This window comes from Mauremys reevesii, linkage group 20, assembly GCF_016161935.1.
Source record: "Mauremys reevesii isolate NIE-2019 linkage group 20, ASM1616193v1, whole genome shotgun sequence".
NCBI classification, from domain to species: Eukaryota; Metazoa; Chordata; order Testudines; family Geoemydidae; genus Mauremys; species Mauremys reevesii.
In genome coordinates this window covers 16,382,906-16,410,189 of record NC_052642.1, presented here as the reverse complement: position 1 = coordinate 16,410,189, position 27,284 = coordinate 16,382,906, and the positions used below count along the sequence as shown (strand labels likewise).

General features: G+C 44.6%; 1 protein-coding gene and 1 long non-coding RNA gene across 19 annotated transcripts in view; one reads left to right on the top strand and one right to left on the bottom strand.

Annotated features, from left to right (window-relative positions):
- The window catches only part of MSI2 (musashi RNA binding protein 2), a 388,181-nt gene that overhangs the window by 220,548 nt on the left and 140,349 nt on the right, over nt 1-27,284 (bottom strand). The window lies entirely within an intron of this gene.
- Nucleotides 1,806-19,207, top strand: LOC120387431. The gene is made up of 3 exons (XR_005590164.1): nt 1,806-1,841; nt 7,437-7,531; nt 19,191-19,207. It is a non-coding gene; the product is annotated as an uncharacterized LOC120387431 (long non-coding RNA).

Sequence of the window (27,284 nt, the reverse complement as noted above, 5' to 3'; positions counted from 1 at the left end):
AAAGACACTTTTTTGTATATTTAATACCATTATAAATGCTGGAGGCAAAGTGGAGTTTGGGGTGGAGGCTGACAGCTCGCGAACCCGAGGGGTCCCGACCCACAGTTTGAGAATCCCTGATCTACTGAGTTCTACATGTTTAAAAACAAACTTAAAATAAGTTCACAAGTTAATTACAAAGAATAATTCAGAGGGCTATTTGGGCAAGCAACCCTTCCTTCAGTGACTGCCCCCAGTCACACATGTATGGGATCCTTGCAAGCTTCACCTTCCCTGCCACCATGAAAATTCAACACCCATGCAAGGCAGTTCCCCTCCAACAGGAACAAACAAAGCAGAAAGGAGAACTGAATGGTACACAGAGCCAAATGCTTACAAAGGAAATGCAGCGTCACAGAGGCCATTAACACCTACTCCTGTCTTGGGGGGTGTGTGGGGGGGAAAATCTCTCAGAATTTTAAAAGGATAAAAATAAAAGCTGGGCCTCAGAGTTGATCCAGCAGAAACTGAAGTACTCCCTGTAACAGCAGCAAGTGTCTGGTAAACAGTCAAAAATCTTCTGGAGATGTCAGTCTCCAGCAGTTCCTGGACTAACTTTTTGGAATAGAGGAGAAACAATTTCTAGAACAATAACTAGCAGAAACTCTGCTACTCTTCAAACAAAAGGGACACACCTTCAAAAGTTACTGAAAATCAGAGTTAGTTACTGGGGGGAAGGGACAGGGGACATCTATTTGCACCAGCATATTTACAATAGCTGTTTGGGTGTAAATGATCAGCCAGATGAAAACACTTGAAAGATAACCTCCCACACACCTCCATACACAAATGATTCTGAATCTTCTCTTCCCCTAGAGTAACCCCAGGGACTTCTACGGAGGCTTTGTCTACTCTAGAAAGGGAAGGGGGTTTGCCAATACAGCTATATCAGCAAACCGTTTCTAGTGGAGAGACCGTTTATACGCAAAATAATTATTTTTCTAGTACAGCTTGTAATAGTTACCCAAAGGAAACAAACAATCTGTATCAGCAAGGGGGCTTTTTGTGGGTATAACCGTGTGTTACACTCGGAGGGGTTGCTGGTATAGCTATATCATATGGGAAAAGAGTCATACCTCTAACTCACACAGCTATGCTGGCAAAACTTTTTGCAAACTAGGCCTAAATTACTCTCAATTTAAACAAGCGTAACTAAGAGGAGAATTAAGTCCAAACACTCTTGGCGTTGCAACAGCACTGGTTAGAATTCTCCAAGCTTTTAAAAATAGGTAAGAATTCTTTTGAACTGAATTGTAAGACCACCAGCTGACCAAGAGTGATGAAATCCGTGTGGCAATTAAACAAGGCTGCTATAGTTACCTAAAACCAAACAGCAATGTTATACAATGCCGAGGCACTCAACATGAACAGTTCACTGGCTACAGAGGGAGTTTTCTGTGATCCACAAATATCCCATGGGGGGGGGGGGAGGGAGAGGAGAATCCTCCCTCCAAGTGTTTGGAATTGATGATTTCTTAAGCAATTACCAGCACAATGTTAGGAATGTTAGCATTGAGGCTGAATGATTAGTGAGAAAACATGGTGGTCTATTACTCAGATTTGAGACAGATCATCTGAGTAACAGTCTGCCACAATTCTCGCTAACGCTTGCTGAATGCTACTCCTTCCAAAAATGGCAGGAACTGAAAAGAAACCACACTATGTTTGAAATATGCAAGAAACGGTTAAAGGTAAATGGCATTTCCCTTTGAAGGCCTGCCTAACAAAAATGCTTATATAACATATCAAGGCACATTATCACATACCTTCCAACACTGTTTTACTGTGGAACTTCTGCAAGAGTAAGTAAATAAGTTTTAAAGAGGGGATGTTTTCTGTTTACAGTGTCTTAATTTCCCTACTGAATAGTGCAATCTGGGCCCTTGGGTAACAAAAACATGTTTTAAGGGATGAGAACACTGGATAGACACTTAATATGATTTTCTGCAATTAGAAGGGGAGACAGGGCTCTGCCTGAAATAACAGCAAATAAAGTTTGCCAAGCAGACCTGAAAGGAAAGTTATTTAATGTGCTGAGATCCTGAAAGATACTGTCCACCCTTTGCATACAGCAGTGTTTGTACATTATATGAGCACTGAAGAGGCTTTGGGGTTTGTTTCAACAGAAGATCCTAATTGTTAATACACAGAACACACTTCAGCATCAAGTTTTGCAGATCTTTATTTAGACTCAACGTATGTTTAAAACGTATACACACATACACAGGGACCGAATCTCTCTCTCTCTCTCATACTAACATGATAAGACAGATGCCCTCTTCTAAACTTTTACCTGATTCAACTGCAGTGAACAAGCTGGGCTTCGTCTCCCAACTATGTGTAATTATGCACTAGCAGATGTTTTTATTTTTTGGGTGATGGTAATAAAGCATTATCTACTAATTCAAACATGCATCAGCAAGAGCAGCTTTCTGCAGTTCATTACGTTGCCCTATTTGTGCGTGTGCCATGCGTGCGTTGTTTCGGATCCACAGTCCCTCACATCTGCCACTGATGAGCCTGTGTGTTTATGTTGGAAGAACTGTACACAACGAATATTTTTTTAAGGTGGCCTTCGTTTAAAGAGGATATCCTTTCAATAGGATGGATTCTTTTATTCCTCACTCTGCTGCATACAAAATAAGCAGAAAAAAATTGTACTTCTCTACTTGGGAGTGTTTAGGAGAGCAGCTGCACAGGAAGTAATATGTGTGCACACATGCCTGGGTGTGTATGTATGTAAGTGTTTGAAAGGGTACTACGATTTCAGATCTTCCTTCAAGTCAAGACCTGCGGGTGACTGGTAGTGACAGGTGGTTTTTATTCCCCATGTACATACTTGGGTCTCTTTTGCACCATCGTATTCCCCAGAGATAATAGGCTGTCCCCGAATCCTCTATTGTCACCTCCTTATTGCAGAAAGAAGGTTGCTCTGAAAATCCATATAAAGCTGGCACCATATGAATGTCGTATATGGTTATGGATGGATGACCAGCTAAAACTTGCATATTTATTTTAGAAAACACTGACCCTAAAAACTCTCTAACCCAACCCTCGACTGGCACACAACAAACAACAACATTATACCAAGGCTGAAGCTAGGACAATTTCTCATTAAAAAAAAAAATCTAAAAAATTTCACCAAATCAAACCCACACACTCCACATAAAAGATTTACTGCACCTCTGACCTATCAAAGACAAGCCACTAGTTAAGAGAAACTTCAGCACCTTGGGGAAATACTTCTGTTCTTTCTTTATGGCTTTGTTCTACAGTAGAACATCCCACACAGTTGGAACAGAAAAAGGACCTCACTACTGTTCTCTATCTGGCCATCCAACAACCTCACAAGAGTCTGTGAAGTCTATGTCTGTTGAAAGAAACCACCAACTGAGTAGCTTCCCGAAAACAAAGCAAGAACTGGCATCCAGAGGGTAGATCCAATATTTCTTACAAAGCCTCTTCCTCTTTTTCTGGCCTAATGGAATGTGCGTTCCCTTAGTATAGCTAGCTGCTGGGAATACCCTCAATCTTTTCATGCAGACATAGGATGCCATCCCCCATCTGGCCAGCATAGATGTGGGAGGGTCACAGCTCTTTCTCAGGGCCAACCAGTTGGATCAACATTGATTCTTCTTAGAGGTCCAGATGATTGACTGCACATGAAAAAGGAAGGTGTCTCGTTCAGGAACAATGGGGCTTCCTGTGCAAAAATACTCTGTTCCTGGAAGGAAAAATATCTACACACCAAGCCTAGATTTACCTAAAGCACTAGGAAGGAAAGTGCCGTGGTCCTAACTTTAGACTCAGGGCCAAATTCCAGTCATCATAGACCACCGAGGGCCATCCTAGTGACATCACATGCCAGAAACAAGTCTCTGATTTCCAGCCCTAGTAAATGTACCAATCACTTACAAGTCAAACAGGTACCCCAGTCTATTAGGTGGTTGAGAAAAAGGGTATCAAGCCACTACTCCGAATTGGGGCAGTCAAAATGCAAGGCTGATAGGCCAAAGTCTGAGCTCAAAGCAAATTAGGTCCTAGCACGGTGGCAGAAAGGGGAATATCTTCACTGCAGCAGTTGTCAAGTATTCTAAGTTCTGCCTCAGCATCTCTGAATCAGCCAGCAGAGTGTCATGAACAGTTCTAAAACCTAGAAGAAGTTAAGGCATAGAAGAATCCAACAGTGCCACTAAATAAAAGTGTCTGAGAGCCTGTTAGCCTCTCCTGTCTATCAGCCACATCAGTGCTGTAAGAAAAAGGTCTCAGGCTTGCTTTGAAGCTGTGACTCTTGTGAATGAGACACTACCTAATCTACAAAACAAGCAGAAGGCACCCAAAGGCATGAATGGGTTGTCTCTGAAGGAGTGGCTGAGTGCATTGGCAGAGATTTCCCCTCTATCTAGATGGATGGATCCACGCATACGGACATGGTATTATTTAAGTAGCAATTATTATTTCAAACATGGCTGTGGTGGGAAAAAAATTGTTAATTCTCTGGTTTTTAAAAGAGATCTTGCTGTGCCACATTCTTCTCCATGAATTTCCATCTAAAATTTACTCTGCTATACGAGTCAGAATTTTGTTCTGACCCACAATTTCCCCCAAGCTTCCTCCACTTGCCTGAGACCTGAAAAAGCTACGCTGCCTTTCCTACATCACCACCACGGATTCTAAAACCAAAGCCTACCTAGCAACTGGCATGATGTAGCAGGGAGCAGATGAGAATGCAGCTCTGATCTTCTGCAGCTTCATTGATTCTGCAGTGTCAAAAGGAGGTAAAAAACTTTGTTCTTTTAGAAACTAAACAGAAGCTTAACATAAGAATGGCTGTACCAGGTCAGACCAAAGGTCCATCTAGCCCAGTATCTGTCTACTGACAGCGGCCAATGCCAGGTTCACTCCCTCTGGGGCACCTAACAGGCAATGATCAAGTGATCTTTCTCCTGCCATCCATCTCCATCCTCTGCCGAACAGAGGCTAGGGACACCATTCCTTACCCATCCTGGCTTGGAAGAAATGCTGGCTGGTGGAACATGTCAGCAAACCTGCAGCCAACAGCAGCAGGGGGAAGAAGTGGGCTTACCAGACTCTGGCTGAGCGCCAATAAAATGCAGCTTTGCAGAATTATTGAGGCAGGGGATACACACAGGGGCACTCCAGGGCAAGTCCTCAGAAGTCGCCCGGCTTTGGCAATGCACGTCAATGATCATTTCTATCACTCGCAGGGATAATTTGCATGAGGCACAAGTGATGAATGCAGGGTGGGTGCTGGCTGGATTCCACTGCTGGTGGTGAGCTTATGAGCAAGGGATGGGTATGCTACTTCTGCAAATATGTGCAAAACTTACCTAGCCTTTTGGCTGTTATTTTTCTGACCAGACACCTTTGAAGATTCCCATTGTCCGTTTCAACGTTAGATGTAGAAAGGACAGGAAAGACCTGCAGCCTTGTTGTCTCTTTTTGACTAACAGGATCAGAAACAAGTTTAATATAAAGATGAAAAACCCTTTTCAGTCAGACCAATGAGAAGGTAACAAGGGGAAACCCTACACAAGAAAGGATTTAGGATTTCCACTATGTAGAGATTCAAAACGCCTCTTCCAATGTTGCCAACCTTGAGAGTCCAATAACCATGAGTCAAGGACCCCAGAAGTCATGAGATTTTAACACAAACAGTACACTATGTGTTTTATGTTTGCCTTCTGGATTTTTTTTAAAGACTTTAGGGTGCTCTTGCATCATCATTTCAAGATTTTCTCTGCAACCATTAGGGCTATCAACTTACTAATCGGAAGCTGAGATTCTCATATAATCATGGACCTTCAAAAGGCAGGGCTTGACAAAAAAATACCAAATATGGCATGTCTCAAGCTAAAACTGAGATGATTTGTTGTTCTGTCACACTTATTCTCCATCACAGTAGTATCTGAGCATCTCACAGTCTTTAATATATTTATATCCACAACATCCCTGAGAGGTAGGGAAGTTCTGTGCCCAATTTTACAGATGGGGAACTGAAGCACAGAGAGACTAAGTGACTCGCCCAAGGTCACAGGAAATCTGTGGCAGAGCAGGGGACCAAAATCAGGTCTAGAACCCTAACCACTGGACCATCCCTCTTCTCATTTTCACTAAGAGATGATACGAAGAACCTTGTTCTTATAGGCTATCAATAACAAAGACATTCCCCCCCCAAGAACGTTTCCCATCCTTGAAATGACCCCAAAGCTCCTTACAAGGTGCCTTCAGATACTTATTCCTGCTTCCATTTATTCTGTTGGAAAGCTGTATTTAAAAGTTTTTTTTTTAAATGCACTTGAAGATGACAGCTTAACTGTCAAAAGGATTGAGAGCAAAAGCTCCTGTACCTCCATTAAACTATAACTGCTCAACAATTCTGGCAATCTGCTCTGAGGACTCCTGACAACGGAGCCGATATAACACACTCAATACCGTAGGCTTTTATGCCGCCCCTAGTAGCATGTTTCTGTGACACCTGTACTGCTCCTTGACTAACCAGATTTTATATGTAAGTTGTAACTCCATGGTAAGGATGATTGTCGCTTAAAGTTTTAATGAGTTGCCATCTGTACTCTACACTGAATAAATGGAGAATTTTCATCTACCAGGCTGCCCAAGAGTTTAAAATGCACAGGTTAAAATGTTACTAGGGGATCTGGAAGAATAGTTCCCTTCCCCCAAAATGAATTGTTTGAACTTTACAAGTAGATATGTGGGCTGCAGAAAAAAAAGAACACAATTTGAGTCCTTTCAGCCTTAAGAGGGTCCTTTAAATTCTCATCTATAAGGATCACAGCTCTTACCGGCGAGCTCCAGACCATTACTAAAACACAAAGCTTATTATCTCATCCAAGTTTAAAGAGATCTTTGTGCTTTTCCATCCATGCCCCGAGTTACCAAAATAAATTCAACAAACCAGGCTGAGTAAGAAAAATAATTGCATGGATAAGAGGCTCTCTCAATTTTATGGACAATGAAAAGCCAAGCTTTTGTCCCTAGAAAGTTCACAAAGTCATACATCACCCAGGCTGGCATGTTTACTTCTGAAGTATCTAGAATGCTGCAGCTGGTCTCAAAGGATTTGAGAAACTAGGAGCCAACAAGGAATTTTTCATTAACAACTTGGAGAGCAAAAATCAATGCTCCCCCAGCGTAGTGTCATTTCAGTGGAGAAAGGGGGAATGTAGGGAGGAGAATTCTAACAAAACATATATTACAGGCAGCCTGCCAAGCTACAAAACACACCGTCTCCTCGTGTTCATTGCATCTCATAAACGATTTTCAGAGCTTTTTAATTGTTTTTAAATAAACTACCCACGTGTGCATGGATTATAACAACAGCTTTGTTTATTTATTTTTTTTGCACATCTAAGCTGCCAGCAGAGGGATGCTGATGAAAACAACAATGGCAGCCAGACCCAAAGAAAGAGACAGAGTGAGATTTGGGGCTGCACCACCAAGAGGAACGGTACAGAACTCTGACCCAAGGGGGGGGGATCTATGCTGCTCTGGGGCTGGGGCGGCCCCTGACGTACTCTGGGCTGCCCTGGGGGCCTGTTACAGCAGCCTCCGGGAATCTCCACAGCACTGAGAGCTCTGGTCACCTCTCCCACCTCCAGCTCCTTGGAAGACAACCATAGGGGTGTGGAGCCCCTTTAGACAGAGTGGGGGCAGATCTTATCCAGAGTGGAAGGAAGCTCAATCAGTGTTTTTAAAAGGTGTTTTACATTCCCCCAAACTATTAGACACGCATTTAATCTTGCAAAACCTATTTCCCTGGGAAAAATTAACCTCGGCTCAGATCAAAAAACACATTTGGCCCTCTCTCTCTCTCTCTCTCTCTCTCTCACACACACACACACACACACACAAGCTAATAATCATTCATTGGTACTATTAATAAAAATAAATCTGAGAAGCAGTTTGCTTTCTACCTGGCTTGCAAGCACACAATTAACTCTAGATTTGTCCTTTTGCTGTTGAAGTGTTAATTGATGGTTTTCGTTGTCTAATAAACCCATTTGAAATCACATTAAGAAATGAAAATGCAAAATAAGTTGTATTCATTATGTTAGTATATTTTTAAACAACATTTTCTTGGGTTTATAGACTGAAAATTAAAGTGACCTGACCTGAATAAATTAAAAAAAAAAAGTCTCTTCCATCAAATATATTCCCAACACTCCTTTGCTCCTTCTAGACATACTACAAGTCTGAAGTTAGCAGTTTACAAGATATCATATGCAGCAAGGTTTGGAGGAAGTGATAATTGTACAGAGCTAGCCTAAAGAACTGGACAACAGGACACTTTTAATATAAAGTGGTCCGGTCCTAACATTGCCCCGTTGTTTTGGAAATGGGTGAGTGTTTGGCTATTTGAGGTTTCTAATATTTTGGAATACTAGCATCTCGTATATATAGTCATATCTCTTCAGGTGATTTTATTTTTTGCACGCCACATAGATACAAAATATTCCTTATTCTCAATATTCCCATTAAGAAAAATAGCTTCATTACCTATCTGAATAAAGTCCCCAGTGCTGTTACAAAACATGCAATCTGTTGTGAAATGCAAGTAGCTCTGGATGGCCATGTATCTAGCTGGCAATTAAATCAAACTGAGCATTCTGTGACACTAGAATTTCAGAGAGATTGTGGAGCGCTAGCAGTCTAGATCATAGGCAGCCTGTAAGCCGGTCTTGTGCGGGCCACTGGAATCTAAAAGGCAGTGTGCTCTAGTGAATGGGACATGAAACTGGGAGTCTAGAGACCTGGATTCAATTCCTGGCTCCCTCACTGGGTTGCTGTGGATCCTCGCACAGGTCACTAAACTCCTTTTGTCTCTCACTTTCCTCATTCATGAAATGGGGACAATGGTAATTACTCCCCTTTCTCAAGCATTTTGCTCAGGATTCTCCATTTTCCTGAAACTTTTGTAGACATTTACACCAGTGCAAAATGAACATAACTGAGCATTTTGTACCCACTTTGCACTGGTGCAAATGACAACACAAGATGCAGGGCAATGGAAAAATCAGGCCTTTGTGATGCATGGATGAAAAGTGCAATAGTAATTCATCATAAAAAGAAGCTTCTACTGGTTTGAAAGTATTTACTTGCCTCGGAGACATGTATATAAAAAATGGGGAATATGGAGAGAAGCTAATCTCGCCAAACATGTTCAAAGTGCCACTCTGTAAGCGGCCAAGTACTGTTATTCTTATGGAAAGTGACAGCGATTTGGAACTTTATTTATTACTTTTATAAAAATAAAAAGGTTCCAAACAAAGCTCTCGCATTTTATTCTATTTCCAAAATCCTAATTGCAGGGAACAAGAGCTCAGAAAGCGTTTCTCCAAAGACATGCAGAGCGCAAGGTTTATCAGCACTCAGACCAGCACAGCTTTTGGGGTTTTTTAAATGGGTAAACCTCATTTAACATTCTAACCTCCAAGTCAGCCCTGCGGCATAGCGGCAGCAGGCTACACAATACACTGAAATGAGATTGTTCTTGTCTCCACTCCAGGAGGAAAGAAGATCTCTCTTAGATAGCATGGTCAGCCAGCTAGCACCATGAGCTCCACTGGGAATTATTAGTCCACCCTCCCACCAGAAATATAGGTGCCACAGCAAAAGGATGGATGAGAAGGAGGAAATGGACTGAAATATTTGGGCAAAGATTAAGGAATATTCCAATTTTCAATGAGGTGAGCATTAATCAATCCTCAACTTGGATTACATAAAATTTGTTGCATGTTAATATATGCTGCCTCCATTCTCTAAACTGCTTATGAACACTATAATTTTCTTCACTAAAACACTGTCTAATAGCACCAATCCCCCTTCTAATTATAGATGTCTCTTATGCATTATAATCTTTATACAATTAAGACTACTTAAAAGAATAACTGATCAAATTAAAAAAAATAAGTGTTTAAAAAACATGCAAGGTTGTGACGCAAAACAACAAAAGCTCAGGAAATTGAAAATTTAAGGCAGACATTCTGTCTTTAAATTTAGTCAATGGGTGAAACAACTTTCAAACCTGAATTGACAACCTGGGCTTTGACAGTGATGTAAAATTCACAAACTCCCATTTAAAAAAAACAAACAAACAGCCCTTTTGTGAATTGTGTACAGAGAAAAAGGCATTCATCTCCTCCCTGCATTGTCTTTGTAATACAACCAGATGGTTTTATTTCAAGTGCAAAAAGTTTCAACATGAAATGTTACTGAAAATGCATATCTAATTTAGGTAAAGGGTCCTCTAGGCAAAAATGTATTTAGGCAGAAAAAAAAAATCAGCATTTACTGGAAAGGCTCAAATTGTTGCTAGAGCCATTGTGATCTACTGCACAAACAAACGTGTATCTTAGAAACATACTGATCAAGTCACATGGGGCAAAATCCTTGCCCCACTGAAGTCAATGGGAATTTTGCCATTGACTTCAGTGGGGGGCAGGATTTTACCTACTATCCCAGTGATCCCCAACCTTTTTGTCTGGCGGGCGCCAGACGAAGGATCATGGCGGCGGTGGAGCATCCGCCGAAATGCTGCCGAATTTCTGCGGCATTTCGGCGGTGACACCTCTCGATGATGCCACTTGCCGCCGACAAGCGACGTCATCAAGAGGCGTCGCTGCCGAAACGCCGCAGAAATTCGGCGGCATTTTGGCGGATGCTCCACCGCCTGCCAGGACGCGGGCGCCTTTCGATGCCCCCGCGGGCGCCATGGCACCCGCGAGCACCGCGTTGGGGACCCCTGTACTATCCCTTTGCAGTCCTCCACTCTTCTTTGCACAGGTGCCGACTCTATAGGTGCTCTGGGGCTGGAGAACCCACAGGGAAACAAGGGTGGGTGCTGAGCACCCACCGGCAGCCCCCCCATAGTGGGGTCGGGGGGAGCAGATAGGGAGCCTATAGTTGTATTATAATAAGAGAATGAGGTTAACAGTCTCCAGCATATCAAATCTGGGCATCCAGAAACTGGCCATCAGGTCACAGATCGCAGGGGTTTTTCCCTCTGCTCTCTCATCCTCAGAATAGAGAGGTTCCCACAGGTCACTGTATTCCCTATGTAAGGGCTACTCCCTCTGAAAGTTTCATTCCTTCCCTGCATCTCATTCAATTGGGGGATGCACAGAACATGCTGTTAAATATGAGCTGCTTCATGAGTTCCAAAGTTGTTCTAAAACCAAGGGAAAGCAGCTGCCACTGAAGCTCATTAGACAATATCAACAGCTGCTGCTAGTGGGCACATGACACTATCCGGAGGAGCAAAGAACAAAATCTTGCTGGAGACATATGCATCCCTCCTTTCTTCACAACCCTGAGCGCTTCTGACATGAGACGCTGCAAGGGGAAGGCTGAGCACTAATGGAAAATTCGTTTGTTTCCCCGTTTTGGAGTCTCACGAACAGCTTTAAATTGTTAACGCTGCACTTTTAACAAAGTCTGAAACAACCTTTGGTTCCCTTAGATCTTCAGCTACAGACTTCCCATTTCATCGGCTGGCGCAAGCAACATCACAGCCATTGCAAACAGAAGTAAGAGGCGCTTTGAGCTTCTAAGCTGCCATTTCCATCCCTTTGCAACTTTCTCACAAACTTTCCACTGGGCAAAACTTTCTCACACGGCTTCTCCACTCAGCAATAAATGGTCTTGGGAAGTTTTGACAATGGCAGCAAAGATCAGCTCCACCAGTTTAGAACCATGGAAGAAAGGGAAAAAAAACAAATAGTGTCCCCCCTTTAATAATTAAAAAAAAAAAAGATGCCTAGGTAACAAACTGTAGCTGCTTATCACAGTTGAAGAGGAGAGAGGCAATGCGCTATGGAGGAATAAGTATAGGGCTCAGAGGGCTTGATTTCTATTCCTGCTACTGACTTGCTCCGTAGCCCCAGGTAAGTCACTTCACCTCTCCATGCCTCAGTGCCCCCTCTGTGAAACAGGACTACTACTTACCCACCTCCCAGAGGGGTGTTGTGAGGATTAGTCAGTGTCTGGACAAGGCTGTGGTTAGATTTTCCAAAGCGTTCATTCAGTCTGGGCTTAACTTTACTCCCACTGAAGTCAATAGGAATTTTAGAACTGCCCTCAATGGGAGCAGAGTTATACCAATGCTACGCAATTTCTAAAATGCCCCGTCCCCCAACACCGCTAAGCACAATCCTCCCTACTTGTCAATCAGTAGCAGGCTCTCTTAGCTGCTGGGCCAGGTACCAGAGGGAGATCATCACACGGAACACGTTGTGTTAACTTTATTTCCAGCCTTGTCCTGAGTCCTCCATCGGGCCAAGCCCCTTCATGTATTTAAGGGAGCATGGTTCACAAACGAGGAGACAAAGCTTCGCTTCATTAAACAGACAAATGCGGGCACAAGCGGGTATGGAAGTTTGGGTGCCTGTCTGTGTAGCACATCATTCGCTTTCCTGCTTTTTCCTTCTTTTCTGATGTTGCTTAACTGTAAGTGAAACAAACCTGGGCTCTGATGTTACCTTCTGTCTAGAAATTGGAAGCCTCATCTGCAATCACCATGTGGCAATTAAACAAGTGTTTATATTACACCTCTTTTCTAGTTTCCAGCAACAGAGCACAAGGCCACCCACACATTAGCCGGGCATTTCACAACACATGCATAGAAGAAAAAGACACCCAAATGCTTGAACTGCAGTGGTATTATTGCTACGGCTCTAGTCACGTCGCTACAAGTGCTTTATATTGTACAGCGTGTCTGAATACGAAGAGTGGCTTGCTGCTATGCTTGAGGGCAGCTATGAAGTGCACCTACGTATACATGCACATTTATGAATTGTATCACAGCAGCCCCAACGTGCCAACTACTGTACAAACACTCCAGAGAACTTACAATTGAAGAGTGCAAGAGAGTCAAAAGATCAGGAGGGGAAAGAGAGGTGAAGTGACTTGCTCAAGGTCGTGCAGCAGGCCAGTGGCCATGTCCAGAATGGAACCCAGGCGTTCTGACTCCCAGCCCAGCACTTAACCACTAGAGCCTCTCACAGAGCAAATAAATGTGCATATTTAATCTTAGAATATAAAACATACTTATCTCTGCATCCATATGCAAACTCACGGATATACAAAGTGCGAGGGCATACTGGGTTTATTATTCATTAAAAAAAAAAAACATGGCACTCTGCCAACTTTATAAATAGACTAGTTTATTTTTAAGCTGACTTGCAATGAGTGCATTCCCTTTCTCTTTCTATCCTTTAGCACTCACTGTCACCACCATCGTTTCAGCTCTTGCTCGACCTTCATCTTCTTTGGGCTGAGCGAGTGATACAGGAGCAGATTCTGGGCTCACCAGCCACATAAGTGAATGTCTACTGGCCTGATATCACATATGTTTTGTCGAATGGAGAACTCCCCGCAGACAAGAGCATTCCACTAAGTAAAACCTAATAGGGGAGCCCCTGCATAGGGGAATAGTAGACCTGTTTTAAAGAGGAAACTTGTGACTTGCTCAATATTACATAGCAGGTCACTGGCAGAGGCTATAAGAGAACCTAGAATATGACTCGGTCTCCTGCTCTAACCCTTAGACCATACTACAATTAGCTACCTAGAAAGAGGGAGAAGGATCAGATTTATTCTTATGTATTTATTGCTAAAGCTACGTATAAGGAGGGATCCCTCTTTACTTATATATTATAATGAATATTATATAACACTTGAAAGAAATTCAACCACAGCTTTTATTTACCGGGGTGCATACGGGCTGATGGCAGCGCACCAAGTTTGCTGTTAGGCTGGCCAAGTTTGCTTGTATTACTTCATGTCACTATGACATGTCTTGCTTAAAAATTAGGACGGCTTCTAAAGCCCATCAACAAGGCGATTATAGCACTTTGGAGGTAAGGTTTTCCCAGTTTGCCCACTCCACTGGCTCTCCATGCGTTGTGGCCTGGGGAGGAGCACCATCTGAGGGACAATAACTAAACACACAGGTCACAGCCACAGTTGTTTAGCTGCTGCTCTCCACCCTACACATTGTCGTTAACACATCGCACACTACGACATCCGATTGGATTGGCTGCTATGTAACAACATGCACATAGTCCCACGGTTAGGATTCCTCCAAGACTAATTTTCAAGGGTTGATGCATTAATAGACTCGCTGATGATTGGCTGGGCGGAAGAGGAGAGACTTTTTTAAAAGGATACAACAAATGTTTGTAGCCTGCTTGGGTTAATGTTTGAGATCATATCTCCACTTGTAGGGGGTCTATTATTTAAACTGCAATAGCACCAGCAATGCTGGTCACAATCAGGGACCCCACTATGCAATGCACTATCCCCAAACGCTGACACAGTCCGTTCCCCGCAAGACCTTCTATTCTAAGAAGACAAGCAACATACCAAAAGGAGGGAGGAGAGTGTTGTTATATTTATATTTGATTTTTATGTATGTAGATCTGTTTGGGATCTCAAAGTAGGACTAATACTATGTCAGAAAAATGGGCATTGGGCTACCCAACCCCCCCCCCCAAACCCCACCACCCTAAATTACACTGTTGCACTTCAAGGCTCTTTACTCAACGCTGCACCACAATAAAGTGGAAACTGGGGGAATTTCTGGCAAAAGGTATCAAGGCAAACTGCCCCTGTTTAGAAGAAGTGCCTTAGGGTTATTGTCCTTTACATGAATTTATAAAAGGCACCAATCACCATGGGAGTTTTCATGTTTATTCAGAGCAGGACTCTGAGGAGAGAAAGATGGCCCAGTGGTTAGGGCACGAGCATACGACTTGTGAGACCTATTCTGCCACAGACTTCCTATGTGACCTTGAGCAAGTCATTTAGCCTGCCTACATCTCACTGACCCATCTGTAAAATGGAGATACCCCCATACCCGTGTGCCCTTTTTTTTCCCCCCCATCAGGTTTTTTGTTTTGTTTTTTTTCCCCCTCCTTTTTTGTTGTTTTTGTTTGCCCTTTTTTTTTTTTGTTTTTTTTTTTTGATTTTTTTTTTTTTTGCTTTTCCTCCCCTCTGCCGCTCCTCCAGCCCGCTGTCCCAGCTTTTTTTGTTTGTTTTTTTTTTTTTTTTTTTTTTTTTTGGTTGTTTTTTTTTGTTTTTTTTTTGTTTTGTTTTTTTTTTTTTTTTTTTGTTTTGCTTTCCCCTGCAGCGCTGCTCAGCTCCAGCCCCAGGAGAGGGCTAGGGAGAGAGAGAGAGGGAGAGGGAGTAGCGAGGGCCAGAGGGCCCCCTGCCCTGCCGGCCTGCCCTGCGCCTCCCGGCTCCTGCCCTCCCCCCCCGCCCCCCCCTCCTGCCGCCCCCACCGTCCCTCCCCCCCCCCCCGCCTCCCCCGCGCTCCCCCTCCCCGCCCCCCCGCCCCGCTCCCCGCCGCCCCGCCCCCCGCCCTCTCCCCGCCTCTCCGGCCCACTCCCGACCCGCCTCCCCGCCCCCTCCCCGCCCCGCCTCCCCGGCCCCCGCGCCCCCGCCCCCCTCCGCCCTGCCTGCGCCCCGCCCCCGCCCCCCGCCCGCCCGGCCCCCCCCCCACCCCTGCCCGGCTCCACCCCTGCCCCTGCCGCTGCCCCGCCCGGCCCCGCCCCGCCGCGCCGCCCGCCCCGGCCCTCCGCCCCCTGCCGCCGCCCGCTGGCTCCAGCCCCCGCTCCCCGGGCCCCGCCCCTCCTCCCTGTCCCCCCACCCCCCCCCCCCGGCCCCCCCGCCGCCGCCTCCCCCCGCTCCCTGGCCCTGGCCCCAGCCCCGCCTCCCGCCTCGCCGCGCCCACCTACCCGATGGCCCCCCCGCCCCCCGCCTGGCCGCCCGGCCCGGCTCCGGCCTGCCTCCTCCTCCCGCTGACTCCCCCCCCCCCCACCCCCCAGTCCCCAGCCCATGGACTGATGCGCCGCAGCAGCGCCGTGCAGGCAGCGTAAGGGGGGGGGAGGGGAGGGTGAGAGAGGAGAGGAGAGGAGGGGGGGGGGGGGGGGGGTTGGGGGGGGGAGAGAGAGCAGGAACAGGGGGGGCTTATGTATATAACTACCCTCAATTTTTAGTCTAAGGATTTTAGGAAAAAGTATAGTCTTATACACGGAAAAATACGGTAATAGCACTTTGCCACATCTCAGGGGTGGTGTGAGGATACATATGTTAAAAGTTGTGAAGTGCTCAGATGCTATGGTAACCAGGACGGGATAAAGTACCTAACACATAGATGCACTCGTTTTTCAACACCTCATCTGAAATACATACTGAAATGGCACTATATTCAGTATCATTACTTGGGCAGGCAGAAGGGCTGCATGTACCCTGGTGGGATATGAACCTATGGTTCAAAAGCACCCAAGGCATTTCAGCCCCAATGCTCAGACTAAAAAACCATCCGTCGCCTCAAGCAGAATGCTATCTCTCCTACTTTCCAAGTTCCTAAGGTTATTGCCATGTTTATTTTGTCTGTTCAGGCTTTACACACACACACACACACACTCTCTCTCTCTCTCTCTGAAACATTTTCAAACCAAATTGTTGCTTGCTAAATTATTATGACCTTCCTTCTTCCATCTCCCCCACCCAGTCACGAGCAATAGAAATTAAATTGATTCCGTCTATCAGTGCTCTGCATCTAAGTGATTAAATTCAGCCACTAGAAAAATCTGTTTTGTGCTGCATCTGAGAAATAGAAGCTATGTCATTGGATCCAATCTTACTGGCCTCAAACAGGGAGAGGGAGGGGTGAGGGAGGAAAGGTAAAATACAAACCTTGTCATTGTGGTTTTATCACCAGCATCATCTTTTTCTAGAGAGGGGTTTGGTTACTAGATATACGGTTAAAGCCATCTTTCACATCCAGAGACTCTTAGCACAGGTGGCATGAACGAAAGAAGATGCTTTACTGTAGTGGCAGTACAGTCACCGCATCTCAAAGGCGTCATTTGCATTCATGTTTATTCAGTTACTGTGAAGTCTGGCGTTGGGATTTCTGTTTTGGGGGGTGGGGGAGAGAGACACCTGAGTTTAGTTGTGTGTGTGTTTTTTCCCCTTTCATATGGTAACTATAAAAAACAATAGCTAGAAAGAAGGCAGGATGATTAGCACGCTCCATCTTCAGATAACAGACTGTAAAGGAAGGAGACAGATGCTATGGCTACATTTGTGAAGGTGAAATTCAAAGAAGGTATGGGAGAGGGTGGGAATTAGGAGCAAGACCCTCTGCTAGTGTGAGTCAGCCTAACTCCATTGATGGAGTTAACAGTGTGGTCCAGTTGGGAAGACTCAAGAGACCTAGGTTCTACTCCCAGCTCTGCCACTGGCCTGCCGGGTGCCCATAGGCAACTCACTTCCCCTCTCTGAGCCTCAGTTTTGCCATCTGTTAACTTGGGATAATTCTTACCCACCTTTGTAAACTGCTTTCAGATCTGAAGAGGGCTCGGTAAGAGGTAGACATTAATATCATTACACGCTGATTTGCACTTGCTTCGGGTTTTTCCATTTCAGAAAGTTACCGTATAGAACAAATGCAGAGAGAGAGAGAGAGAGAGAGAGATAGAAAACGTACAGAAATAACTGTCTGAAAGCTGTTCAACTCTCCTCTTCCAGCAGTTTGTTTCCTGCATCTGTGGGATTTCTGGCATGACTAGTGCTCTGACCTCATCTGACCTAACCCAACTGCATCAAAGGGACCTCATCTAAATATATTATCCTCACAAAGGGAGTAAAGTTCAGGGGAAGCAGAGACTTAAGGACTGCCTTCTACTCAGCAATACCCCACAATGACCACCACTGCTAAGGAACTTAAAAATATCCACTTTGGTAGAGACAAAATGTTTTAGAAAGGAAAATCCCAATCTGGACCCTGCAAGTGCTGAATTCTAACCAGTACCACATACGAGAATACATTTGGAAACACATGCAAAACTGTCATATCCTAAAAAAACCAAACAAAAAAACCTCTCTCTCTCTCTGCTGTATTTTATTACCTCTGGAGTAAAAGGAAAGTGCTAATGGTAATTAAAGTTTTGCTGTTTGTTTGCTTTTACTTCCACTCAGGATCAGATCTAGTCAATTACTTAAAATAAACTCTACACCAATTGAATTATCTAGATAATTTAAAGTATTGCATGCTTAAATTAAGCTTGCTTATAACAACTTACCTCTCTCCCCAGACAAGACACTTCAACTAAATATTTTACTATGTCCTCACAGCACTTATCATTCAACCTTGAGATCAAATGCCCTTCATGTTACCTCTGCAATATGCCAAATCTTCTTTCTCCAAAGCCCTTTCCTATAAAAAGACCGATGACAAGAAGACACACTATGGGCCAGACCCACAGCTGGAGTAATTCAGCAAAGCTCCATTGCCTTCCAAGTTTATCTACACCAGCTGTGGATATGGCCCTGTATTTCCAGTGGGGCCTTAGCAGAAAGCTTACAAGCCTCATTCCTTCCTCTTTACACTTGCTTATTTCTAGTTCTAGCTACACCTCCCCCTAACAAACCATTAGGGTTTTTCTTTTAATTACATTTTCACATTGCCTACACATTCTTCATGAGGTTCTCTTTCCAAGATCTTCTATATCTGGTACTATTATCCCTATCATTATGGACTTTTAAACACACAGCAAATCAGTTCACATCTGTCTGTCCACATTCCAGCACTTTTGCCATGTGTCAGCACTTAGCAGAACTCTGTTTTACTATCTGGGATAATACCTGGAAGAGTCAGGGAGCAACACTGATACAACGTTAAGTGGCATGCATACTGGGGTGTGGAGTGTTTTGTTTATTTTGCATTTGGCTTTATGACAATTTCACATTAAACATACTGTCCTTGAGACTGTCATAAAAGATTAAGGAATACAACACAAACTACTTAATTGCATGCAGCTGTGCAAATCTTCCCTCCTTCCTCCTCCTCCCCATATGTAACATTCTCTGCAAATACATTTAAGGTAAAAATAAAGCCTTGGAGAAATTATATAAAATAGGAAGATATGAGGCAGAGACTCATTGTGGTTGGTATTATTTAAAGTGAGACTGATCCCAAAGGAAGTTTAGAAATATCACAGTGATGAGTATAGGATAAACTAGATAGCCAATTCAAAAATTTGGAAACACACAGATTTAACTAGTGAGGCTGAATTTAAAGAGATATCCCTTCTTTGCAGATCAAGAAGTACAACAACAGGCAGTTCCAGCTGAAGACTGACTACTGAGAAACACGACAATTGCGCAAAAGATACAAGTTGCTGTTAACCATTGTCTCCTTAAACAGCATGTGAGGATACATCACATACATGCATGTGTATAAAAAAGAGTCAGGTTGTTCCATAGGAGAAAAGTGGGTCCAGATAGGGAAGATCAATGTTCAGACAAATGTTCTATAATCTATCCAAGGGTGAATGTGTTTCCTTTAAAGATCTTTTATTCAATGGGTGGAAATTTCTCTTTTCCCACTAAAGATCACTCTTTTCACTAAAAATTCTAGGATCAATTTCAATATACTCAGGAGGAGTTAATGTTTCCTCCTATAGTACCAAGCAGCAGGAGTAAAATTCACCCACCAACACATCTGATAAAGTGCTACAAATTAATCTAGACCAATATCCTTGAAGTTTAACGACACAGCTCTAAAGAATATGGGACAGATTAGTTAATGTTTGGACAGTGGTTTGAAAATGTAAAGTGCTATATAAGTATTATTGTTACTAAAGCAGTTTGCTTAGAATGTCTCCTGCATTTACCATCTGGGGAAATAATGGCTTTAAACCATTTGTTTGGCATCCAAGTGCCCTTAACTTTTTCCAAATATTTTCACAATTAGCCACAGATGGTGGGAGATTTTAAGTTCTTCCTCCCATTTCACCCTAGCTCCCAAGAGGAAATTGGAGGGGGAGGCAGGCATGGGTGTCGGGTGGAGTATATGCAGTTATCCAATTACACATCATGACTGCAAAAGGTCTTTCCACCCTCTCAGCTACAATGCACTCTGCCAGTGGATTCCACCGAAGGCAATTCAAACATTTTCTCTTACAAGCCATGGGCACTGTAAAACACTCCATCTCTTCCCACCTCCCACCCACCTTGATTTGATGTTCGGTTTAAACTGTGTGATTTGTTCCACGTGAATGTTTCAGTAGCACGATGAGCAAGTAAACAGATTTCTTCCTGGGCTGCAAGCAAACTTGTTCAGGATACAACATGCATGTGACTGACAATGATGCTTTGCTAAGCAACTTCTGTGTGTGGAGTCCATGAGGGCAGAGAGAACAGCAAAAGTTAAGAGCACAGACCAATCTTTTCATTCAGCAGATTGGTTCTTTCGTACAGTACACCAGCGCTTTTATTTTGAATGCATCCTCAGCTGGTGGAAATTGACATAGCTCTCAGCACCACTGAAGTCAGGGTCACATTCATTTATCTGCATCTGGTGTAAATCACCATTGACTTTCAATGGAGCTACACCAGTTTACACCTGCTGAGATATTGGCCCAACATGTCAATCGCATGCCAGACTTTTATTTCTAAAGCACTACAGACCAGTGCAAAATATTATATATTAAAATTTAAAATGGCATTAATACAGTGTTAACGCTACACTGTCACCAAAAATTAGTGCAACTCGCCTCTGCCTTCCAACACCACAGCTTCATGGACTCACTTTTGATTTACACTAGTGTAACTGGAGGTCAAAAATCAAGCCTCAGTTCCAATAGCAACTTTAGCTCAGCTACTTCACACCTCCTTTATGTTTTATGGCACACATTTTAGATCAAGTAGAGCTATATTAATCTATACATTTAACGAGAAAAGCAGGAATAGAAAATATAACTCCTGAGCCAACCATACAAATATAGCGTTACTCTGGGAACCTTTGCTTTTACATTTCCTGATTAACGTGAATAACCATGCAGCCATAACATCACAGGCTTTTGCATTTAATTTTATAAGATTTTTTGGGAAGGGGGGGAGAAAACAAATCCTTAAGGCAGATCCTTATTTTATGAAGTATCCAGAGAAACTTCACCAAAAATTATAGTCACTTTTGGTGGGTCTATTTTTGGCCCTAAACTATTTGATTCAGTGGCATTTTAAGGGATGGTTTGCATGGGAGGTGCCAGACCAACTCAGATCGTTGGTTTATCAAGCCAAGTATCCTCCTGCCTCTGGCAGTTGCCAGTCGCTGCTGCTTCAGAGGACAGGAAAAAACCCTACTCTTAATGGTTCTAGCCAACATGCAATACTATTACCCAATTAGTACCTACAGGGTTTTCCATGTCACATTCTTTCACAAGTATATTCCTGCATTCTCTATGTATCTAAAAGAAAGACCATGCTGAAAGTATGAAGAACCTTTTTAGCAAGTTTTGCCCACAGCTGGCTATTTGCATCATTAAGTATCACTAGGTTATTTTAGTGCCCCTGATCTATTAAAGGGATAATCAGATGTGCTGTTTGCACTGTGAGAAAAAAGTATGGAGGAATAAATTAGATTTTCTGTTCAGAAACTTGGAGACCCCTTATTAGACTGCTGGGATACTCCTATTCTCTGAGTTCACTTCCTTGACGTTTCCATGGCTGGTTAAGGTCAGTGAGGACATAGTGAGATTATTGAGGGAAAATAAAAATGGTAACATATCTACAAGTATAATAAAACACTACACTTACAAGCTTATTGTACGCATGTGCACCCACATGATATATAGATCTATCGTTTCAAAAGTGATTAATGATTTTAGGTGCCTCAGTCTTTGAGTGCCGCACTTTAGACACCTTAACGAAGCCTGTATTTTCAGAATGTGATGAGGAAATCCACCCTCTGACATGCAGGCCTTTTAAGATCTCTCAGGTTGGACACCCAAAATCATGAGTCACTTTTATAATAATGTTGTCTAAAGTCTCTTAAAAGCATTTATGTAATGTAGCATGGTACTTCCAAAATGTTCAAAGCACAGGACCAAATTATGCCTGCCTAAGCTATAGCTGTGCATCCATAAATGGGAGGAGATTGCACTAGGGAAACAAGGGCATGGCTACACTTGCAGATGTAGAGCGCCAGGAGTTAAACCAGCCTTCGGAGAGCGCAGGCGGGAAAGCACTGCAGTCTGTCCCACACTGACACCTGCAAGCACACTGGCGTGGCCACATTTGCGGCACTTGCAGCGGCATTGGGAGCGGTGCATTATAGGCAGCTATCCCACAGAGAACCTCTTCCCATTCTGGAGCTGTGGCTTATGGGAAGGAGGCGGGGGATGCGGGGCATTCTGGATCCTCTCCCAGTGCCCCATGATGCATCGGTTCGCATCCCAGCAATCCCTGTGCTTCCGTCCACATTTGGCACCATCTTTCAAAGTTTTTTGTACCGCGCGCTCTCTTTTCCCTTTCGGTCTGCGGGAATGGAGCCTGAACAGCTGAGGAATATGCAGAGTGAGTCTCGCCAGCACGTCACCTTTGGCAGTCAAGTTACTCCTTAAGATCCAAACTGACAGTAAGGACTCAGACGATATCAACTCGAGTAACGCATACGACACAAGATTGCTTGTGGCATTCGTGGACATGCTCACCACCGTGGAACATTGCTTTTGGGCTCGGGAAACAAGCGCAGGGTGGTGGGGTCACATCATCCTGTAAGTCTAGGATGACGAGCAGTGGCTGCAGAACTTTCGAATGAGAAAAGCCACTTTCATGAGACTGTGTGAGGAGCTTACCCCCATCCTGCAGCACAAGAACACAAGACTGAGAGCTGCCCTCACGGTGGAGAAGTGGGTGGCTATTGCAATCTAGAAGCTGGCAACTCCAGACAGCTACCAATCGGTCACTAACCAGTTTGGGGTGGGAAATTCGATCGCTGGAATCGTGTTGATACAAGTTTGCAGGGTCATTAACCACATCCTGCTCAGAAGAACCGTGACTCTGGGTAACATGCATGACATTGTGGCTGGTTTTGCACAAATGGGTTTCCCTAACTGCAGAGGGGTGATAGATGGGACGCATATTCTAATTCTGACACCAGCCCACCTAGCCTCCGAGTAGTTAATGGGAAGAGGTATTACTCTATAGTTCTCCAGGCGCTTGTGGATCACCGTGGGCGTTTCACTGACATTAACACAGGCTGGTCTGGAAAGGTGCATGACGCATGCATCTTTCAGAACACTGGCCTGTTCAGGAAGCTGCATGCCAGGACTTTTTTCCCAGACCAGAAGATCACCATAGGGGAAGTCGAAATGCCTACTGTGATCCTTGGAGACCCTGCTTACTCTTTAATACCCTACACAGGGAGCCTTGACAGCAGCAAGGAGCAGTTGAACAACAGGCTGAGCTGGTGCAGAATGACTGTGGAGTGTGCTTTTGGCCATTTAAAGGGCCGCTGGTGCTCTCTGTATGGGAAGCGGACCTGGCTGATGACAGCATCCCCGTGGTTATATCCGCATGCTGTACCCTCCATAACATTAGTGAAGGGAAGGGTGAAAGATTCATTCAGGCATGGAACTGAGGTTCAACACTTGGAAGCTGAATTTGAACAGCCAGAGAGCAGGGCTATTAGAGGGGCCCAGCACAGGGCTGCAAGAATTAGGGATGCTTTGAGGGAGCTATTTGAGGCTGAAAGGAAAGAGAGTCTTGGGACAAGGGCTGTGGGGGGAGGGCGGTAGCGCTCAGCCTGCATGGCTACGAGCGCCTGGATCAAGTCCGCTTGGTGCTCCATGATGCTTATCAGCCAATCTGTGCTTTGCTGCCGAAGCTCCACGCTTTTGTGCCGGTGCTCCTCATTCTGCTGGCGGATCCTCTTTTCACTCTACCTCCACTCCTGTGCTTTTTAGGTTCTCGTTAAGGGACTGCTGCATTACTTCATGCAGCATGTTTTCTTTGCTTCTACGTGGCCTCTTCCTAATTCTTTAGAGTCTTTCAGCCATTGATAACACGGACGGCTGAGATCTCAAGGCTGTATCTGTATAGGCAAAATGCAATACTTAACAGAGGCAGCACTGTTCACAGCAGACAGAGCAATGATTCCCCGTACTTAAGGGCAAGCACCGCCTACACAATAGCATAATTTGCCCGTCCTAAAGCAAGCGGACATAACGCATGGGAGCCCCAAAATGGTGAGTAAGCACAGAGCAAGGGGGACTGATTGTTTCACGGCTGTACTGTCCCGGATTTCTGTGCCTTAGGGAGAGCCAACAGCTGCAGGGGGTCCCCATACCGAACATTGTCCCCACATCTTCCATAGGAGTTTGTCCTGGAAGATACATCGCTGCTGAGGGTCACCTGGGAAGCAAGGGAGGGTCTTCTACTGCAATGCGGCTTCCGCCCTGGCCCATATGCAGCTTGCCTGCGTGCAGCAATAGTCCCCCCACCCCTCATGGCACAGTAGCGTGGACATGTTAGCCTGACTGGGACAAGGACCACAGTGGCTCTCCCAAGAAACCTGCGCAAGCGCATTGCCCAACTTCTGGATGAGACCTTTGAAGAGATCACTGAGGTGAATTACCGCAATGTGAGAGAGCACATCAACGCCCTATTCCACATCTAGGCATGTACGCAGCCCTGACCTTCCTCGCCCCAAGAGCCTGCACTGAATAACTTCCTTCCCAAAATAAAAGCCACTTACCGGGCACCTCCTCCGGTCTTTGTCCTTCCCCAAGCACCGGCCACCACGACTGGCTACCTTCCTCCTGGCTGCATGCATTTAGGGATGCCGGGTGTCTTCCTCCTCCTCAGCACCCTCACTCCTGCTTTCTTCCTCCTCCTTCTCCTCCTGCCTTGTTGAACTGGGCTCTGAAGTGTCCATGGTGGTACTCAGAGTGGAGGTGGGGTCGCCCCAAGTATCACGTCCTGCTCTTTGTAGAAACGGCAGGTCGTGGGGGCAGCACCGGAGCGGCAGTTTGCCTCCTGCACTTTGTGGTAGGTGTTCCGCAGCTCCTTCACTTGAACCCTGCACTGCAGTGCGTCCCAGTCATGGCCCCTTACCTTTGGGCAGATATCAAGGGACATGATGGAATCATAATTCCTACAGCTGGAGCGCAGCTGGGACTGGACAGCTTCCTCTAAACACTGCTGAGTTCCAGCACCTCGCCATTGCTCCATACTGGGGATTGCCTGGCGCGTGGAGGCATGGTCACCTGGAAAGATGAGCTGAGAGCACTCCACACCTTGCTGAGCAAACAGGAAGGCGATTTTCAAAATTCCCAGAGAATTTAAAGGGCGGGTCTGACAGTTGGTCACCCGAGGGCAGGGCAGTAGAGTTCAAAGTGATGACCAGAGTGGCTAGAACAGGCATTGTGGGACACTTCTGGAGGCCAATGAGAACGCATTAACAGACCAGGGTGTCCACACCAGCGGGGACGCATCAAACGTTATTCCCCTCACCGAGGTGGATTACCAGGAGCGCTCTGGCCGCGGAGTCAGATCGCTCTACGTGCCTTGCCAGTGTGGACGGGGAGTGAGTTAGAGCAAACGGAGCTGCTTTAATACGCTCTAACTCGCAAGTCTCACCATGCCCGAAGAGGGAAGAAAGTGGCCCTTCATGAAGTTACGGTCCATGAACCAGCAAAGGCGCCACATGCTGCTGAATCCCTAACCTGATGTGTGTTCTTCAAACATTTCTCCTCTTGCTCTAACTTGCTCTCGTTACCTCCTCAGAAATCTCTATAATCTCTATCACACGTGGCCACGCTGATGGATGCAGAGAACCCCAGCTGCGACCACATTCAGACAACTGAAGAAACTTGCCATATTCAGACTCTGTACTGACAAAAAGCCAGGAACCCAACTTTTCCCGGGAACAGGATTATGTCTGAGAGGAATGAGCCTCCTTACAACACTGGTTTAAAGCTGGGGCACAAGGTATAAAATTACTATGACTGGCAATTACAAGCACAGAAGGAAAAGTAAAACATTAAACAACGGCGAAAGGGATGACCCAATTTTCCCTGATACCGCTATATTTAAAGATGGTACTACCCTGACCAATTTAAATTATGCTTTGCTAATAAAAACAAAAGCAAGACTCCTAGCAACCAGGACGCAGGCAAAGAAAAAAGGGGTTGTAAGCAGCACTCACTAAAATAATCAATTTAGCCCTATTCCCTCTCACTAAGAAGTAACTTCTGAGGACAGAGCCCTGGCATCCCAGGGTATGTGATTTTCAGTGTCTAGTGACACAAGGTCACATCAGCAGTGGGAAAGCGCTTCCTCTGTAAGGGGTGACTATTCTGACAGAGCGTCTGGCATGACTGATATTCAGGAACTCACAGCATCAAAAGACAAGGTCAAATTCCAGAGAGTCAGAAACCAAAGACAGAGTGATGCTTGTGTTGATTCACTTGCTTTCACAATCACCGGGTATTTAATCTTTGCAGCTCTTTTCATTTGACACGATCAGCTCCTTTGGAGCCATCGCTGCCTGAGGAGCCAGCGGACGCCGTCAAGTAAATGAATCCAGATTTTATAAACAGCCATGGTAACTTACTCCCACACCACGGTCTATTGTTAACTCACTTGCTTTATGACCGGGGGGAGGAGGAGAGATGTTAAGTTACCAAAAGAAATAAGAAAATTAAGTGGCACAAAAAAGTGATGGATTTCAGGGTTTGACTGAAGCACACACACAAAACTGCAAGTTGCAGCTGAAAGTCGGGTGTGCATGGGGCCCAGAAGAACCCAAATAGCCTTTGGGTTAACATGAATGATTTCAAGTGACCCTGAAACAATGCATGGTTTTCACTTTCTTTGGGGATGGGGGACTGTTTGCACATCAAGGAGCAATTTCTGAACTGAAATAACATGAGATCTGGTCTTCACAGAGTATTTCCACCTTTAGGAACTGAAACACAGCTGGAAGTTCAGGGATAATTAAATTTTCAGCCTAGTGCCTAATCGGTTTAGGTGCCTACTTCCCATTTTCAAAAATGACTTCGACACTTAGGAGTCTAACAAAGTCAGGGGGACTTCAGGTACTTCTGAAATTTTACTTAAGTTTTTATATTATTATTGTTTTGTTCCCAAGCCCCTTAAAGCATGAGAAAAAAAATACTACACAGAAATACAGTGGTTCCCAAACTTTAGCAACCTGAGAACCCCTTTTCTCTAAAATGTCAAGTCCTGCAAACTCCCTCCTAAAAATGAATATTTCCAGGGATTTTCTCCTTTACCTCAGTATAAATTATAAAAGCAGTGATCTTGGAAATATAAAATTTGTTTTTATGATATGCTTATTACACACTATTTATTATTAATTATCATTACAGTATTTTTATTACATT